Raw genomic sequence first — 18,468 nt, 5'->3', positions numbered from 1 at the left:
ACAGAGAGTGGCGTGCATTTGTACCAAATTGGCTCTTGAGAAATTGATATTATAGACTCGGTACGGACCAGGACATCCATACACCATGTTTACAACATGCCCTCCATGATTGGGCAGCGGATTTGCTTGCACATTTGGATTCAAATTTCTGAAAGAGAGGAGATTAGATCTTACCAACCTCTGAACTTCATGTTTCAAAGCTATGCAATGTTCAAGATCATGGCCAGGCGCTCCTTGATGATAAGGGCATGAGACCTCAGCTTTGTACCACCATGGGAGTTTCTCAGGTACTGGTGGTGGTGCTTTAGTTTGAACAAGACCTCTTTCAATCAAAGCAGGGTACAATTCTGTGTAAGTCATTGGAATCGGATCAAACTGTGGAGCTCTTTGTACACGATTCTGATTATTGTTAAACTGCTGACCCTGTTGTCGAGGCTGTTGTTGTTGAAACTGCGGAGTAAATCCCGGATTCGGTGTTGTATTAACGGCTGGTACGATAGCAGCTACCTGTCGTTGGCGATTAACATTTCCTCTTGGCTTCCCTTGGGACACCATGTCAACACTTTGTTCTTTCTTCTTTGGGAAACCACTTCCAAACTTTTTGGTTCCGCTTGAAGATCCACCTTCTTTAGTTAGACGTCCGGTTCGGACTCCTTCTTCTAGACGCATCCCCATGTTTACCATTTCGGTGAAATCACTTGGAGCACTAGCAATCATGCGTTCATAGTAAAACGGACTGAGAGTATTCAAGAAGATCTTTGTCATCTCTTTTTCTTTTAACGGTGGATTAATCTGAGCAGCAGTTTCTCTCCATCGTTGGGCATACTCTTTGAAAGTTTCATGGTCTTTCTGAGCCATGGATCGAAGCTGATCTCTGTCTGGAGCTATATCTGAGTTATACTTGTATTGTCGGACAAAGGCCTCGCCTAAGTCATTGAAAGTTCGAATATTAGTGCTATCCAAGCCTGTGTACCACTTCAGTGCGGCACCAGTCAAACTGTCTTGAAAGTAATGGATAAGCAACTGATGATTATCTGCATAAGTAGACATCTTCCTGGCATACATCACAAGATGACTTTGTGGACAAGAACTACCTTTGTATTTCTCAAAGTCTGGGACCTTGAACTTGGCTGGTATTTGCACACTGGGAACCAAACATAGCTCCTGGGCATTCTTTCCAAACAAATCTTTTCCCCGAATAGCTTTGACTTCCAGCTGAATCTTGTTGAACTGCTCTTGGAGATCTCCTACAAGATTACGCTGACTTGTGCTATCACCTTGATCATGATAAATCTCATTGCCATCATAAGGAACAGTGTGAATCGTAGGAGTCGGAACTGTCATAGTGGGCTGAGAAAGTGCCATAGTGACTTGAGAAAAAGTTACCCCCTGATTTGGAGTAAACTGTGAACTTTGTGCAGCAGGCGCTTCAGTTGTAGCTGTTTGAACCCCAGAGAAATTATGGCGAAATCCTGTACCAAAGCTGAAAGGCGTGCCCCAACCTTCTGGCATGGAGAAAGATGGAATACCGAACGCAACTGTAGAAACTGGAGTAGTGACTTCAGATGTTACCGTTGCTTGACTGTTGGGTGGCGGCGGCTGATTCTGTGCGGCCATTAAAGAGTCAACCAGAGTAGTGAGACTTTCCAACTTTTCCTGAAGGGTGGTCACCGTACCACGAAGCTCAATATTCTCTTGTTCAGAGTGTTCCATTACTCTTCTTCTGTTTGAACGAGTATTGTATCTGTGATCTGATTGCGAGCGTGGTCGAGACACTTTGAGACGCGACAGCTTGACGATCTATTGGAGAAAGATCCAAAAGATGAGACTCTATACAACAGACTCGATATGCAGAATGATGCATGCAAAAAGAAATTTATGATTTTTCCAAACATTTTAAAGATTATTTCCTTTGCAAACATTTGAACACAAACTATTCTTTATTCATTCATTTTTTATTACAATAATGGGAAATGTTACAACATTGGAGCGTAGCTCCTTACAGAATCAAATGATACATGAAAATTTAAATAAATCCTAAGCATCTTCATCAGACGAAGAACCAAATGCATTGTGCAGCTTGAGCTTCATGATTTCTTTCCCATAGCGAGCTTTCAACTCGGCCTTTTCAGCTCTCAGCTTGTCAACCACATTCTTCCAATTGTCAGGTATCGGAGCGTTGCTTGTTGAGCCTTCAAGCTTTTTCTTGCTTTCTTTGATGTATCTTCTGATTGCGGCATCTTTCCGACGGATCTTCTCATCTTTGTTCATGAGCCATCCATCCTGATAATAGAGAGTTTCTTCATGTTCTTTCACTTGTTTCTTCAACTTTCTATTTTCCACATCAGTTCTTCGAAACTTTTCTTTCCAAGCGTCTTTCTCTATCCTCATCTTGGTCAAAGTGTCTTGGTATTCCTCCATAGTGGGAATGTTGGGTCGTTGAGGCACCACAGGGAACATAGGTTTTTCATAATCATAAGGCATTTGAAACTCCCTTGCTCTTTTCCTTACCCAACAGGTGTAGGCGCTCGTAGCGATACAGTTCTTTGTCTCACCTTTTTCTTTCCATCAGATGTCGTACCAGGCTTTCACCATTTTTGTTTTCAACCCCTGAGGATCATTTCCTTCCTGATAAAAGTAACTTTCCACTGTAGGTCCAATGGGTTTAGTTGAATTTGCATACCCGAGTTGTCGTCGGGCTAGGACTGGATTGTAGTTAATTCCTCCTTGTGTACCAATGAGGGGTACGTTGGCGAATTCTCCACAGCTTTCAATGGTTTCTGTACCGCAGCGAGCCAAGGTATACCACTGAATATCATTATTAGTAAGAGACATAAGTCTTTGAGACCATCGTAAACCTTCCCGGTTTTCCGTGAAAATGGGAGACTTAGGTAAGTGTGAAACAATCCATTTAAACAACAGAGGTGCACAACATACAATAATTCCACCACCTTGGTGATTCCTATGATGGACGGAGAAATACATGTCACCAAGCAGAGTCGGAACGAGATTTCCATTCAAAAAGACCTTTATGGCATTGATATCAACAAAGTCGTCGATATTGGGAAACAGAACCAACCCATAGATGAGCAAGGCTAGTACAGCTTCAAAAGCTATCATGCTACCAGTTTCGATGAAGTCAAAGGCTTTCTTTATTAGAAACTGTGAAGGCAAACCTGGAAGGTTTCCTTTGGTAGTCCAATTACTCTCTACTTCAGATTTCTTCAAGTGAGTTCCTGTTGCAATGACTGGTGACTTAGGAATGGCTTCCAAACCATTGAAAGGTATTTTGTCAGACACAGGAATACCCAAAAGATTGGCATATTCTTCCAAGGTTGGTACCAACTGATAGTCTGGAAAGGTGAAACACCGGTAGACGGGATCATAAAACTGAACCAGAGTTTTGAGAAGCCCTTCATCAACATGAGTGTTCAAAATAGGCAAAAGCTTTCCATGGCTTTTCCTAAAATCAGAAGGATCTTGTACAAAAGATGCTAACTCTTTCAGTCTTTCCACATTAGGCTCTTTGAAACCGTACCTCTTGGTATACCTTTTTTACATAACTTAACCCTATAATGTTTGCAAATAAAATTCTCTAATTGTTTGGAAAAATCATGTTTTTATGGAAAAAGATTTTTTTATTTTTTATGGATGTATGAATGCGTGGATGGATGGATGCCACATATTCAAACATGGTAAAGCAAACATGGTAGTTCAAACATGGTAATACAGACATGGCAACACAAACATGGTACACACAGGTTCAAAGGTCCAGCGTCACGAGCATGAGGTCAGAGAACCAAAAAATGGGATAGTTCTAGTTAATCACCTGCACAACATGTTCTACTGATACGTCAGAGTCTACATTTTTCTTTCGGATATTACCGGCTTTCCACAATTAAACTCATGAGCCAGTAATATTCTCAAGAAAAACTCGTCTGAGTGTGGTTCTCCGCATGACAACTAATCCAAGTCTTCACCTGAATAGTTTCTGCACCACAACCTAATAAGGCCAGGATGGGTTGGGGTTCTACGGTCTCTCAGCTTCTACAGTTCAATGAAAGCAACAATGTCTTCGCAATTAACTCGCTAAACATATATTACAAACAAGGAACCTCCACTGAGCGGAAGGATTCTCACGTGCGCCTGCACATGACTATACCCTCCACCTAATTTCTTATGTGTACTTAATCCGGGTTAGGATTTGTCCATAATGTATCACTTGTAACAGAACCACACAAGTAACAGAACCAAAAAACCAAACAAGAACATAATAAAAATAAAACAAATAGAAATAACCCTTTCTTTGGAAACAATAAAAAGATGATCCCCAGCAGAGTCGCCATTTTTCTGTCGCGGGGAAAAATCGTTGTCTTTTTTCGGGATGAGACACCTGATGCCTTCTTTGGGCTCGAGTGCTCAAAAAAATGATTTTTCTTTTGTACGGACCAAACTTTTTATTGTTTCCAAAAGAGGAAAAGGAAAAAAGTTGCAATAACCTTAAAAGTGGGGAGAGATCTTGGGTAAGAGGGTTGGTTATACGAAGGGAAGGTATTAGCACCCAACGTATCTATAGTACTCTATAGGTTTCTTTGCTTTATTTATTCCATTCTTGTTATGGTGGAGGTTCTTGTGAAATAGGTGGGACCTAAGGTGTTTGTTTGATTATGCTCGCAAAGATCATCGCGATCCTCTGCATACATATCCCCTAGAGGGAATCAGAGCATCTGTAGCTCGGGGTCTACGGGTGCTAAGGTTTGAGTGGTTTTTTTTTTGTTTTATTTTGCTCGCCAAGGATCGACCTTGTGCCTACGTATTCTCAAAGGGATGTTGAGAAAGTCAGAGCAATCGTAGTTCCCACTTATGCTAGTGGAAGCAAAGGAAAAGAGACAAATGTCATCTAAATGTTCGATGTATCTAATCTATATCATCACATACATCTGTTTGATTTTGTTTGAAAATCTTTTCATTATAAGCCCGGGGCCATGCCACTTAGGGTGCTTAGAATGATAAAGATGTTTTTGTTTAACCAGCCTTGTGGCAAAAGTTTCAATGAAGTCAGCCTTGTGACAAAAACTTTGATTAATCAGCCAGCCTTGTGGCAAAAGTTTCAATGAAGTCAGCCTTGTGACAAAAACTTTGATTAATCATCCAGTACGGTGGTAAAACAGTTTGATTGATTAGCCAGCCTTGTGGCAAAAAAAGTTTGATTTTGATTGATTGATTGTTTGTGATGATATAAAAGAGATACTCCTAGCATAGAGATGAAAAATGTCTAATCTCCTAGGGTATTTGATTTGGATATTGGGGATGCTTATAAGAAGCCCGTGGGTCCTTGTACGAAGCCCAAGAGGAGGCTATCCGAGGGTCCTTGCATTGTAAGCCCAAGAGGAGGCTATGGGAGGGACAATCCAGGGTCCTTGCATTGTAAGCCCAAGAGGAGGCTATGGGAGGGTCACTCGTTTGTACAAAGCCCAAGGGGAGGCATGGTATAGTTGGTCTGAGCTCTTAGAGCGATTTCACCGGGAAACCATACTCTATGTCCTAACCTAAACTAGTGGAGATTCTTTGCACGAAGCCCAATAGGAGGCTATGGGGAACCTAGTGTTGTACTAAGTTGAACAAGTATATAACACAATCACAAGTATGAACAAGTACAAACAAATATGCACAAGTACATGAACAAATATGAACAGTTATATGAACAGTTATATATGACAAAGTGTGTGTATATAATGGAGTTTATGAAGGAAATATACCTGTAAGCGTGATCCATTTGTTTACACAGGGGCTCGGGACTTACACTCGGGAAGAGGCCCGCTTGAGTTTATTCAAAGCTATGTAAACAGGTATTTACAAAAGGGCTTGGGACTTATACCTACATGGAGGCCCATGGTATATTTTTTGGGAAGATTTAAAGAAAAACCTTCATTTTTGGTTTGTTATTCAAAGTTAAAAATCAAACTGATCGAGATATGTACAAAACAGTGTGTGTACAATGAAATACCTAATTTCATGTACAGGAATGGGTATGTACAAAAGGGGCTTGGGACTTATACCTATGTGGAGGCCCGTGTTTTATTCACAAAACATGGTTGACTGTTTTATTTACAGACGCGAGGTTTCGCTTTTGAAAAACTGTTTGAAAGTTTGTTTTGAAAGAAGTTTATTCTGTTTGAAGAAAAACTGTACAAAAAAAAGAAAAAGGACTTACACTCTCTAATATTCGAGAGGCCCCTGTTTTATTTACATAAAACAGGGTGGATGGTTTTGAAAAAAAGATGTGAGATTTATTGTTTTAAAAAAAATAGTTTGAAAAAGTATTGTTTTGAAAAAGCTTTCTGTACAAAGAAAAACTGTAAAAGGAAAAAAAGAGTGGGTCTTATACTCTCTAATATTCGAGAGGCCCCTGTTTTATTTTCATAAAACAGGGTGGATGGTTTTGAAAATGATTTGAAAATTGTTTTGAAAAGATTTTTGTTTTGAAGTTTTATTGTTTAAAGAAAAAAAACAAACTGTACAAAAAGAAAAGAAATGGGACTTATACTCTCTAATATTCGAGAGGCCCCACTTCGTTTTGAAAATCAATTGATCAATTAAAAGGATTTAATCAAAAAGAAGTGGTTTATCGTTTTTGAAAAGAATCGCGATCGCTCGTTTTAAAATGATTTGAATATGAGAAAAATTAACTTAATTAAGTTGAAAACAAGTTTTAATGCTTAATTAAGACCTAAGTGATTAGGGTTTGATCACAAAAAATATTTACAAGTAATTAAGTTTGAAAAAATCAAATAAAACAATATTTAAAGTATTTGAAAATACCTAAAAACATGTCATTTTAAACCTAATTAAAAGTATATTAAATAAATCTTTTTTTGTGATTTTTTTTGATATTGTCAAAATATGTATATTAAATAAGAAGTGTTTAAAAAATGAAGAAAAAATAAGTTATTTTGATGGGTTAAATTAATTGGTGAAGTTGTGAAGAAAATAGAGAAAAATAGTGCCAAAAAAAATAAGGTTTTGTCTTCACTAGGGCTTGAACCCACGCCCTGAGGTTCACTACTCAAAACAACAACCAACTGAGCTGCGCGTGCAGCTTGTTTATGATACGCTTCCATTCAATTATATTTTCAAACAAATATTTGAAATTTCCAAACCAAAAACGCGCCAAGAACACAACCCTAACTGAATTTTGAATTTCATCAAATCTGTGTTGTTTTGATCAGGTAAAGGGTCTATCTCACTCGGTTTTTCACGAGGAACATGATGGTGCCCTCATAATTCATTTATTTTCACTCTAAGGGGGTCAATTTTGTGATGAACACGAAGAACCCTAAAACTGAAATTCAATGTGAAATCGTGTATGATCATGATATGATGCAATTGATTGAGGGTTATTATTCAGTGATGGTGCAGAAACAAGATAGCAACTCAATTTTTCATTTATGATGCATGTATGTATGAGTTTGAAGTTCAAGAGAGCTTACCTTCAAAAACGGCCAACTGAGAATCGAATTCTGCAATAGAGGTGTTACAGATGTTGTTTCTTGATCTGGACAGCATCAATGGACCTTATGGAACATGTTTGAATGCTTGGAACAGTTTGAATTCATCTGAGCTAAGCTATGGAACCTGAACTGCAGTTGCTTCAAGTGAGAATCGAATCTGATGATGGAGGTGTTTCAGATCATGGATGATGATTGGTATAGCTCATATATGATATATGGAATGTGTTTGAAGCATTAGTTTGGACAGAATTGGCCTGTATTTGATTTTGGCATGATAAGGCTCATTATGTGTTCATATGGAGGTTGAAGAGTGAATCTGAGATTTAGGGTGATTTGGGGTGTGTGAGTGGATCAAACACATCATATTTGATGTTTATGAGATGTTAGAACCATCACTTTGGCCATAACTCAAAGGGTTTGGAGGTTGAGTTTTCTACCTCTTTGAAAACTATGAAACTTGCAATTCAAGAAAGAAGAGAGAAAACCTATAATTGTGAGGTTTTGGTGTGAATTGAAGAGTGGAAATGACCTCTATTTATAGGCCAAGGATTCTGAATGAAGAGCTCTTGCAAGTTGCTTCAAGAATGATGATTTGGCTTAAGAGATAAAATGGAATCTTTCACATTAAATGCAAATGGTTAAAGTAACTAAACCATGGTTATTTTGGCCAAGCTTCTTATCTCTTTCCTATCTGATCTTAAACCAGAAAATATCTCTCAATCATTGCTTTGGTGTGTCATCACTTGAATTATAGGTCATGTAGTCTTGAAACTTAGTGAAAATGGTGAAAATTCAAGTGAAAATGATCACTAAATGCATAATTCAAAACCATAGCTATGCTCCGTATTTTTTCATGCTCTTGGACATTTTGGAAAGCTCATGTTACACACTTCAAAACCCTAGTTGAAAGTTTCTTCAAGACCTTTAAGGAAATGGGTGAAAAAGATCCATGAACTTTGAGAAAAATGAGATTTCAAGTGAAGTTTTCAAAAAGTACCAACTTTGAAGCACCATATCTCTTAAATGGTTGATCTTATGGAAAAAAAATTATATGTGTCAAAGTTGTTTATTGGATCAAAATCTACAACTTTCATGTTGGAAGTTTTTTTCAGTTTGTAGGTGAAATTTTGAGAAATTCCCTTCCAAAGTTTGGAAAAAACCATTGAAAAACACTTAGAAATTTTTCTAAGTATGAAAAGTCAAACTTTTGACTTTTGATTCTTGATTGATTTTCTTGATTTTCCTTGATCAAATGACTTCTCATATCATATATTGATGATTCAAAACTTCAAAAGTCATGGTTGACCAAAATTCCCCAAAAGTCAATGGTGATCTTGTACAGTTGACTTTTTTCAGACGAATCGCGTTTCTTGAGATTTCAAGTGAAACAGGCTATCCCCATCAAATGAATAGTATGAATGGATTACATTGAAGCATTAGAGGATATTGAGCCATGGTTTGAGTTGTGGCACCATGTCCTGATTAAAAAGTCAGTTGCTCAGTGAATTAGGTCAAAAACCCTAATTGTCGACCTGATGAAATTGATGCCTGTAGGTCTTGAATTGAGATGTAATTTCCATTGTATATTGTCATAGGGATTATTTGAGGATGATTGAAACCTTTGATTGACTTCCTGGGGGTTTTTAGGGTTTCCCAAATGTGATCCCTGATTTCAGTCCCTGATAGTTTAAAACCCTGATCTGAGGATTTGTCTGATCAATCTTTGTGTAGGAGATGTTCTGAGCCAATGGATTAGGTCAAAATGATGCACTTGGGGTCTTGAGGTCATGTCCCAAGTCATTATGTCAAATCCTGAGCAAAAGTCAGGAGTATGCTGTCTTCAGTCAAAACCCTAATTCAGTCGATTCAAAGCTGTTGAGTTTGTTGAAGTGAATCTCTGGGGACCAAATGTTGATTGTTGATGAAGATAGTTCTTTTGAAATGAAGGGAGAACAAAACCCTAATTGATTGTTACTTGTACTGATGAGTGATTTCCTGATTAAACCCTGCTAAGCACAAGTAGCAAACACAAGCTATGCAATTTGTTAAAGATGCAAATGATGCATATGCAAATGATATGAGGTGGTATCTTAGGTCAAAAATTGGGGTATGACAGGATAGAGGTTGGTATTATAAAGAGTCGCTCGAGAAAATTGGTTGGGGTGGTGTTGTTGAAGTTGTTGAGACAAAAGATGAGGATCATGTTTTTCATATGTTTAAACCAACCTGTGAGAATGCTGCGGATTTGCTTAATCGAGTTGTTTCCTTCATCAAAAAGGCTTGAAAATGGCATGTTTTTAAATAAGGGTGTAATGGAAGTGGAATAGTATTATAGACATAGAATACTATTTTTATGTGTTTGTTATGTTATCCTTTAGTTTTTTATTCGTCAGGTTATGCATTCCTGCTGGCTTGTATTTTAATTGTTGAACTAATATTTATGTAAGAATAATGCTAAATGTTACGACAGTATTTTTCGTGGAAACCACACGACCCTGTATTCAACCATGTAGTTGTTTTATATTTTTTTCATTTATTGTAATTAATATTTGATTTAAAATAATAAATATTTAGTCAATAGAAAGGATGTAAAGCTACATACATATTCGTTGCTTTCGTTCATGAAATATTTCGCACACTATAGCATCACTCTTTATGTAATTAATTAACAGGAGTTGTTGTATGCTCTCAATGCAAAGGTGATGGGGTTAACTCTGTTGATTTTTTCAATGAACTCTTTAAAGCTGGTACCGACAATTGAGATGGGAGGTGGGTGGATAGTTCATCAACACTGAAAGGTGGATAATGTTCTTCACCGCAAAAACTTGCTTGGTATTGTTTAGATTAGCTTTTAGATTATATAAGTGTGTCTGGTGTATACTTGATTTTAAAATATTAAAAGTGGTTGAGTATACTTGATTTCACTCACCTGAGGTCTAAACACATTTCAGTTGTCGGTGTTTTATTCCTTTCAACCTGTTTAGTTGAATATAGGAAGTATTTGAGTTTGGACAATTTTAAGACATTATTGTTGTATTCTTTGATTTAGAGGTATTAAAATCTTCTTTATTGGCCACTGTTTTAGGAAATATATTTCAATAAATCCTGCAAATTTTTGTTAATGGGTGTTTTACAAAAATCAATGTCTTGAATATGGTGTCTCTCTGTTCATCTCTTAGTCCATTAGCTCCTACGACTTGAGTGATCAGTATGCGCTTTAATCGTTTGAAAACAAACCGACGTGATCAGTAAAAAAACAATAAGAGTCACTTATCTTTTGTTTGGCAACGACTGCGCAGTGATTTGCGATATCAAATAGGAGACTTTTAAATATTTGTAATGACTCGAAAGAACCTCTTGCTTACCGAGAACACGAAGTGTATCGTTAGAACACAGCAGTCACGTAACTGCAGAGTGTTGTGAAAAACGGTACCAATAACAAAGTATAATAATAGGGAATTAGGGAAGAGAAGAAGAACACAAGAATTGGTTATAACGGCTATTCTTTCACTTTCTCTTCAAACTAAGATTACAAGTTTACAAGAATAACAAATAACCTCTCTCACCCTAAATTAGGATTTGCAGCTTAGCAATGATGAGAGACTAGTATGCTATTTATAATAAAACCTAACATACTAACTAATGGGCTTTTTCAGCAAGGCCCATTACACAAGCCAACTTAATACACAAGCTAACTTAACAAATTAGGGTTTAAACACTAAACCTAATTTAACATGCTAACAACCCTAGCATCTTCGACATCTACATGCTATACCCATCTTCGACTACAGCATGCACACTTCGACATCAGCATGTGAACAACCTTCGACGTCATGCTTAACCCTGTCGAACCAAGAAGCTACCCTTCGACCATACTAGAATTCGATCCAATATCTCACAAATCTCCACCTTGGATCTAACTCTATAACATCAAGGGAACAACTAGCTTTCTTCATGCAGCTTTATCAACTGCATACAGTGGAAAAACTTGCAACTCGGCAATATCTTGGTGATCATATCAGTAGCATTGTCTTCAGTCGAAACCTTCAGCACTTGGACTTCTCCACGCTCGATTACTCCTCTGATGAAATGCAGCCTCACATCAATGTGCTTAGTTCGCTCATGATAGGCTGAATTCTTCTACGGGTGTATTGCACTTTGACTATCACATTTAACAGTGATACCTCGACCTTGAAGTTTCAGCTCCTTCGCAAAGCCTTTAAGCCACAATGCTTCTTTCACAGCTTCAGTTAGAGCAATATACTCCGCTTCAGTGGTTGATAGAGCAACAACCTTCTGAAGTGTTGCTTTCCAACTAATTGTTGTGCCAAACATAGTGAAAACATATCCAGAAATAGATTTTCTGGAATCCATACAACCTGCATAATCAGAGTCGACATATCCTTCGATTACTGCTTTACTATCTTCACCTAAGGCTCCACCATAAATTAGGACTCTGTTCAGAGACCCATTTATGTACCTTAAAATCCACTTCAATGCTTGCCAGTGAGCCTTTCCAGGATTCACCATGTACCTGCTTACAAGACTTACAGCATATGATATATCTGGTCTAGTACAGACCATAGCATACATCAAAGAACCAACTATATTAGCATATGGGATGCTATTCATATAGGCTCTTTCGACATCAGTACTGAGACACTGATCAATACTCAGCTTGAATTGAGGGTTTGTAGGAGTCACAACTGGCTTCGAATTCGACATACCAAACTTTTCGAGAATCTTTCGTAGATATGCCTCTTGAGATAGGCATAACTTCGACTTCTTTCTATCTCTTCGAATGTCAATTCCAAGAATTCTAGAAGCAGCTCCCAAATCCTTCATATCGAACTCCTTATTGAGTTCAGCCTTCACCCTCATCACATCTTCAACATTGTTGCTTGCTATGAGAATATCATCCACATAAAGCAACAAAATAACAAATGAATTACCAGGTCGAAATCTGAAGTAAACGCAGTGGTCGAACTGACTTCTAATGAAACTTATGTGTGCCATGAACTTGTCGAATCTCCTATTCCACTTCCGAGGAGATTGTTTCATCCCATACAAAGATATCTTTAACTTGCACACATAATCTTCCTTCCCCTTTTCGACATACGCTTCAGGTTGCCTCATCAGGATCGTTTCATCTAGATCACCATACAAGAACGCAGTCTTCACATCCATCTGTTCCAGTTCAAGATCGAACTGTGCCACCATGGCAAGTAACATTCGAATGGACCTATTCTTCACAACAGGAGAAAACACATCATTGAAGTCGACAACTTCTTTTTGAGTGAAACCTCTTGCCACTAGCCTTGCCTTGTATCTTTTCGACGTCACTCCTTCGATTCCTTCCTTAACTTTGAAAATCCATTTACAGCTGACTAACCTTGCCCCAGCAGGTTTCTTGATCAGCTCCCAAGTGTGATTATCATGAAGAGATTTCATCTCATCATCCATGGCCTTCAACCATTCAGTCTTATTTCGACTCCTCATAACTTCCTTGTAGTCTCTAGGTTCTTCGTCTAGAACCTCACTTGCAGAGATTAAGGCATAAACTATAAGATCTGCATACCCAAGTCTCTGAGGTGCCTTGATGACTCTTCTCGACCTATCTCTCGACAATAGGTAGTCATCGACAGTTTCCTCATCCTTAGCATCTTCTGCTTCTTCTTCAACTTCATCTGGGATATGCAATTCAGCATCAACATGCTCCACCTCAACAGGAATCTCTACCTGTTCCAGCTCTTCGTCAGATGTTTCTGTACTTCGACCAACATCATCAGTTTTCTTAAAAGTCATTTCTGCTTTATTGAAAACTACATCTTGACTGGTGATACACCTCCTGTGACCTGGCTCTAGGCACCATAGCCTATAAGCTTTGACTCCTTCAGGGTATCCCATGAACATGCATTTCAGAGCTCTAGGTTCGACCTTGTCTTGCCTAATGTGAGCATAGGCTACGCAGCCAAATACTCTCAGTTTGTCGAGATATGGTGGATGTCCAGACCTAACTTCTTCAGGTGTCTTCATATCTAACGCTGTCGAAGGACATCTGTTTATCAGATATGTTGCTGTCGGAATAGCCTCAGCCCAAAACACCTTCTTTAAACCGGCACTAGTCAACATGCATCTGACTCTCTCCAAAATAGTTCGATTAAACCTTTCAGCCAAACCATTTTGCTGTGGAGTACCTGCAGTAGTTTTGTGCCTTGCAATACCAGAGGCAGCACAAAAACTGTCGAATGCCTCATTGCAAAATTCAAGGCCATTGTCGGTTCTCAACCTCTTGACCTTTCTGCCAGTCTGATTTTCAACCAGAGTCTTCCAACTTTTGAAATTCTCAAAAGTTTCATCCTTAGTCTTCTGGATGAATACCCATAATTTTCTGGAATAATCATCTACTATGGATAAGAAATACCTTGCCCCAGAATGTGATGCACACCTTGCAGGCCCCAAAAGATCAGCATGGATGTAGTCAAGGGATCCATGTGTTCTTTGTTTGCCTTTGTTGAACTTCACTCTGCAAGACTTTCCAAATACACAGGGTTCACAAAACTTCAGCTTTTTGACTTTGCCTCCACCAAGCAGATTTTGTTTCCCTAATTCGACCAGACCCCTTTCACTGACATGGCCCAATCTCATGTGCCAGATTTCTGTCTTCGACAACGGTTTCATGGATGCAACATTTGTCGAACCACTTACAACTTCAGCCTCAAGGGTATACAAGCCTTGTTTCTTCACGCCTCTCAAGACTTCCTTCGAACACTTCATGACTCTTAGGATATTTTTCTCTCCTCGGAAAATATATCCTTTCTTGTCGAATTCACCAAGAGAAAGCAGATTTCTCTTCAAATCAGGAACATACCTGACTTCAGTCAACAACCTTATTGACTCATCATGGAGCTTGAATCTAACATATCCAATACCTGCAATCTTGCAAGCCTTGTTGTTTCCCAGCAATACTGATCCACCATCTTGATCACATAATTCCTCGAACAAGTCTTTGTTTGGAGTCATGTGCCAAGGTGCAACCTGAATCCATAAACCACTCTCTTCTCGAGTCACTGCTTGAAACCACAAGAACATCAGATGATTCAAAATCATCTTGAACAATGGCTGCATTGCCATTATCCTTACCTCCATGATCCTTCAGGCGTTTAGGGCACACCTTTCTTGTGTGACCCTCCTTCTTACAATGATAGCATCGAATGTCAGATGTTTCGCCACTGTAAGACTTCGATTGGCTTTTGCCCATCTTGTCGAACTTACCATTCTTTCGCAAGAATTTTCCTTTAATGGCCAAACCTTCACCAACAGTCGAAGGTTTATGCTCCTTTCGTTCATTCAAGTCCTTAGAATACAAGGCTGATTGAACTTCTTCAAACGTCAGGGACTCCCTTCCATACAAGAGAGTTTCTTTGAAGTGAGCATGTGATCGAGGCAAAGCGCACAATAGTAACAGCACTTGATCATCATCATCAATCTTCACATCAATATTTTCAAGATCAAGAATCAGCTTGTTTAAGATATCCAACTGCTCAGCCAACACTTTGTCTTCAATCATCTTGAATGAATACAAAGCTTGCTTCAGGTAGAGTCGATTTACCAGCGATTTGGTCATGTACAAACTTTCAAGTTTCACCCATAACCCTCATGCCGTCGTCTCCTTTGATACCTGCCGAAGAACCTTATCACCAAGGCTCAACAAAATTGCGTTGTGTGCTTTCTCGATCATATTCGTCTTCTCCGCTGCCATCAATTCTGCATTCATGGCTACCTCCCCCTTCAACGCTTCCAAGCAACCTTGCTGAACCAGTAGGGCTTTTATCTTCAAGCGCCACAGACCGAAATCATTCACTCCGGTGAACTTTTCAATCTCATACTTTGTTGAAGGCATCTTCTCCACGCTCACCGCACCAATTTGTTGTGAAAAACGATACCAATAACAATGTATAATAGGGAATTAGGGAAGAGAAGAAGAACACAAGAATTGGTTATAACTGCTATTCTTTCACTTTCTCTTCAAACCAAGATTACAAGTTTATAAGAATAACAAATAACCTCTCTCACCCTAAATTAGGATTTGCAGCTTAGCAATGATGAGAGACTAGTATGCTATTTATAATAAAACCTAACATACTAACTAATGGGCTTTTTCAGCAAGGCCCATTACACAAGCCAACTTAATACACAAGCTAACTTAACAAATTAGGGTTTAAACACTAAACCTAATTTAACATGCTAACAACCCTAGCATCTTTGACATCTACATGCTAGACCCATCTTCGACTACAACATGCACACTTCGACACCAGCATGTGAACAACCTTCGACATCATGCTTAACCCTGTCGAACTATCGAACCAAGAAGCTACCCTTCGACCATACTAGAGTTCGATCCAATATCTCACACAGAGTTACGACAATTCACCAACCCTTAAATTCAAAGATCTGTTGGCGATATTATACTCCGAAATGTTCATAGAATAAGCGCTTTTGTGCAAGATCCTTTTATCAATGGTCTTATAGTTGCCATCGACCCAGTGACTGCATCTAAAATAATCTGCGACAGAAGTTATGATTGCAGAATCTCTGGGATGTTAAGAACTTAAGTTGATGACCTTGCTGTCCTTTAGAGCTCAGCATCTGATAATCACCGTGGTGCTGGTTTGTATTCGTCTTGCTACTTACTCAAAAGCATAGAAACCATAACCATATATGGTTAATTCAATATTTAAATAGCAAATGTAGTGAAATTTAGAGAAGTATGTAAGATATAACTAGCCAAAGATAAGAACATGTTACTTATCTTCTTAGGCTTTGTAAAATTCCTTGTCGTTCCCTTTAATGAAATTGTTTCTGCCTCTGACAATGGAGATGCCAATTACATATAATGCTTAAAGTGTTGTGTAGTATGCTGCAAGACGAACGTGCATGCTCTGTTGACCGTTAATTCGCAGTACATGGCTGAACCTAGTGTGCCCGATACTGTTAGTATATTGTTCAAGTCTGTTACGTTAGAACAAAAAAGAGTGAGTGGAGTTGGAGTGTGTATTGTGTTGTCACCATAAACACAACCCCTTCACCATTCTCATTTTCACTCATCATAGGATACCCATACACAAACCCTCCCTTTCCTTTTCTCTCTCTTCCTGCATTTGCCTTTGCCGACACTTCTTAGGAAATTATGGAAACTAACTCAGTTTCCAAATTTCTCTATCTCTTCATTTTCTCTACATTCTTGTCCTCACTGGTTTACTCTAGTGTAACCTATGGCAGAAAAGCCATTATCATCAATGGCCAAAGAAGACTCCTTTTCTCTGGTTCTATACATTATCCCAGAAGTACCCCTGATGTATTTTCCTTCTCTCTTTTTCATCTTTACTTTTTTTTTCCTTTCTAAATTAAAATAATAATAATAAATTCATGAACTTTACTGTTTGTTTCTGAATTTTGCAGATGTGGGAAGATCTGATTTACAAGGCTAAAGAAGGAGGTTTAGATGTAATTGAAACCTATGTCTTTTGGAATGTTCATGAACCTACTTCTGGAAATGTACTCTCTCTCTCAACTTCTTCATTTTGTTCAATTTTAGTTTTGTTTCAATTTCTGAATACACTTGTTGAAATTTATTGAATGCAGTATGATATTGAAGGAAGAAATGATCTAGTTAGGTTTGTTAAGACAGTACAGAAAGCAGGACTGTATGCTCATCTTAGAATTGGACCTTATGTTTGTGCATAATGGAATTTTGGGTACTGTTTATTGTTATTATCCTTAGAATATTGTTTTTTTGGTCTTTTGTGGGTTATGTTTCATTGTTTAATGATTTTTTACTTTGTCATATGCAGAGGTTTTCCTGTTTGGTTGAAGTATGTTCCAGAAATTAGCTTTAGACATGACAATGAACCTTTCAAGGTTTCTTTTATGAATTTTTTGTATACTTTCTTCAAAAACATTTTTTGTTAGTGTTTCCTTTATATTATGTAAATGATGATATATTGACTACGAGTAACGAGTTCGAACACAGGTTAAGACCAAAAATATATGAGTAGTGACTCTCACTTGGAAGGAAGTTTGTGAAATTCGCTGTTCTTTCGATTGAAATATTTGTTTTCCTTCCATGAATGATGTTGCAGAAGGCAATGCAAGGGTTCACAGAGAAAATTGTGGGATTGATGAAGAGTGAACGTCTCTATGAGTCACAGGGTGGTCCTATCATCCTCTCAGGTTTAACCTCTGTTATTAATTGTTAGTAGTTTTTTGTGCATTTATAAACTGCCAAAATTCCCTTTTAATTTTTAGGGAAGGTACTAATTATGGTTAACTTTTCTTCTAGATCCAGTTTTGTTTGTAACAACAACAATAATGATAGATACACTTTATGTTGTTTCAGATTGAGAATGAGTATGGGGCACAGAGTAAATTACTTGGACTTGTTGGTTATAATTATATGAGCTGGGCTGCAAAAATGGCTGTTGAAATGGGAACCGGGGTTCCATGGGTGATGTACAAGGAAGACGATGCTCCAGATCCAGTGGTAATTTTTCTCACTCTCTCCCTTAGAGGTTGTTAACATTATGCACCGGTAACATCATGTGACTGATAAACTAGTATGTTTCCTGTTATGTGACAGATAAACACTTGCAATGGCTTTTATTGTGATAAATTTACTCCCAATAAACCTTACAAGCCTACAATGTGGACAGAGGCTTGGAGTGGCTGGTAATCATTTTTTACAGTTACTCCCATATTATGTAATTGCGGAAATGGTCTTGCTGAATTATTTTGTCAAACATGAAGGTTTTCAAAATTTGGCGGTCCAATTCACAAAAGACCTGTTCAGGACTTGGCATTTACAGTAGCCCGATTCATACAAAAATGAGGATCTTTTGTAAATTACTACATGGTTGGTTTTCTTATACCGATTTAACAATAACAAAATTGGCGA

General features: G+C 38.1%; 1 pseudogene; it reads left to right on the top strand.

Annotated features, from left to right (window-relative positions):
* Positions 1-16,524: 16,524 nt before the first annotated feature.
* Positions 16,525-17,773, top strand: LOC131639517 (beta-galactosidase 3-like; annotated as a pseudogene).
* Positions 17,774-18,468: the final 695 nt, after the last annotated feature.

This window comes from Vicia villosa, unplaced genomic scaffold (assembly GCF_029867415.1).
Source record: "Vicia villosa cultivar HV-30 ecotype Madison, WI unplaced genomic scaffold, Vvil1.0 ctg.002678F_1_1, whole genome shotgun sequence".
Lineage (NCBI taxonomy): Eukaryota > Viridiplantae > Streptophyta > Magnoliopsida > Fabales > Fabaceae > Vicia > Vicia villosa.
Note: the sequence above shows the minus strand (reverse complement) of the source record. Positions and strands in the feature narration are given on the sequence as shown.